Genomic DNA, 2,356 nt, shown 5'->3' with positions numbered 1-2,356 from the left:
TTCTTGCCTGGAGAAGCCCATGGACAGAGAAGCCTGGCGGGTTACTGTCAACATACAAACGTTGGACACAACTGAAGGAACTTAGCACACATTAAGGCATTACAGATCTCATAAACATGTTATGTTTGTTTATTTTTAGGAATGTAATAAATACACTACCTCACACCAAGAACCATTTATTAAAAGCCTGGATGTTATATATAAAACATAAGAAGGTGGAGAGAAGGCAGACGAACTGATGATGTTAGGACCCAAGGAGTGGCCAGAGTGGTGTAAGTTAAGATCTATTGGGCAACCCCCTACCACTGTACATTGGTGTCAATGGAAGCCAAGTGAAGAATTTGGACTTCCACTGCCATCTGGTAGTAATGATGTGGCATCCTTCATCACTCAGTGGAGTGGTATCAGGGAAGATCTGCTAAAATGCCAGATTTAAACAAGATGCAGTATATTACAATATAGCACCCAAAATGCCCAGATTTCAATCAAAAACTCTTGTCATATAAAGAATCAGGAACGTCTCAAATTGAATGAGCAAAGAATTCAACAGAAGTCAACACCAGATGACACAAATGCTGGAATTATCTGACAAGAATTTTCAAGTAGCCATCATTAAAATGTTTAAGGAGCAATTACAAATACACCGAAAATAAATGAAATACAGAAAGTCTAGAAAGTAGAATATACCTATAAGAAGCAAATGGAAATTTTAGATATTAAAAATGAAAATAACCAAAGTAAAAAAAAATTCAGTGGATGGATTTGGTTTCATATCCAAAATGTAATTAGTCTGGCAGTCATCACTCCCACCCTTAAAAAAAAGAAAAAATAAATAAATTGAAAACCAGTGACTTTTCTTGGACTCAGAGAAATGAGTTCTAAAAATAAATCACCACCCTGCATCTGATGAGAATCAGGTAAATCCAGAACAATACAGCTAAGATCTACTTACCTGAAGCAGAAGCAGGTGGAGCCATTAACTGGTGGTAACACTGATTGACAATTTTGATGAACTGTGAGAGGCTGAGTGAGGAGGACTAGTGTGAGAGTGAGAAACTCTTGGGGGCTTCAGTCTTGGGAGGAGATCTCTCACACTTCTATGAGCTTACGTCCAAGAACCCCACCGAGTTCTCATGATGAAGAGCACAGAAAGATACCTTTGTGGCTTTGGCAGAGAAGGTGAAAGATAATCGTTGTGAAACATACTCTCAGTGTTCTCCGTAACAAAGGTCTGCTGGCCCTACTCTCCAAGAGAACAAGACTTTACCAGAACCAGATCTCACCTGAGGGAAGAGCATTTCTCCCACGTCAGCCCCCTCTAGACTTTCTAACCTAAGGGAGAGGGGAACAGCTAAGAAACACTTGTGAAGATAATAAGGCTCACGGTCACAGGCCCACTAACAGATGGATTTAATCAATCAATTATAGAACATTTTCCCTCCTATCTACACCTTGCCACCATAAAACAGGGCTTCAGTATGATAGCAGATTACAGTTGAACAAAGAGCAAAACAGACTATTTGAGGAGGAGTACTTCAGGACACCCAAAATCAACAAGGAAGAAAAAAAGGACAATGCCTAGTCGGGCTGTGTTGATTGTTTAATGTTAACATGAAACCTCACGCTAAAAGCCTATTTACGTTAGTTCTTATTACTGGGTATATCATACTCAGGTTTCAGCAACAACAACCAGAAAAACACAGGACATGCTAAAAGGCTAAAAATCCACAGTCTAAAGAGACAAATCAAGCATCAGAACCCAACTCAGATATGACATGGAGTCTGAATTATCAAACAGCACAGAGAATTTAAGAAAGTATCAAAGAAAATACTAAAAATCAAAAACCCTATGCATTTTTAACTCATTGATTTCCTCCATATTGTTTACACCTGTTCTTTCCTATTTTTTTCCCCTTAATTTGGAGTTAGTTTGCATTTGTCTTCTTTAGATGAATGCTTGGACCATGAATTTTAGGCCTTGCTTCTTCATTACAGTAAGGATTTAAAAACAAAATTTCCCTTTAAACACTATTTAAACAAATTTTACACGCGTTTTCATTGTTATTCAATTCATAGTATTTTTCTAATTTCTCTAGTCATCTATTCTTTGACCCATGGGGTTATTTAGAAGAGGGCTATTTAATTTTCAGATATTTAGATATTTTAAAGTAGCTTTCTGTTATTCATTTCCAATTTAGTTCCACTGTGGTAGGAATTAAATACACAATCTATATGATTTCAGTTCATTTTTGAGACTTGCTTTATGGCTAAGAATAAGGTCTATTGTGGTGAATGCCCCATGTCCTGGAACAGAATGTATATTCTGCTGTGGCTAGGTTTTTAAATCATCAGTGAG

Source organism: Odocoileus virginianus, chromosome 1 (assembly GCF_023699985.2).
Source record: "Odocoileus virginianus isolate 20LAN1187 ecotype Illinois chromosome 1, Ovbor_1.2, whole genome shotgun sequence".
NCBI classification, from domain to species: domain Eukaryota; kingdom Metazoa; phylum Chordata; class Mammalia; order Artiodactyla; family Cervidae; genus Odocoileus; species Odocoileus virginianus.
The sequence above is the reverse complement of the archived record's forward strand: the minus strand, read 5'-3'. Positions refer to the sequence as shown.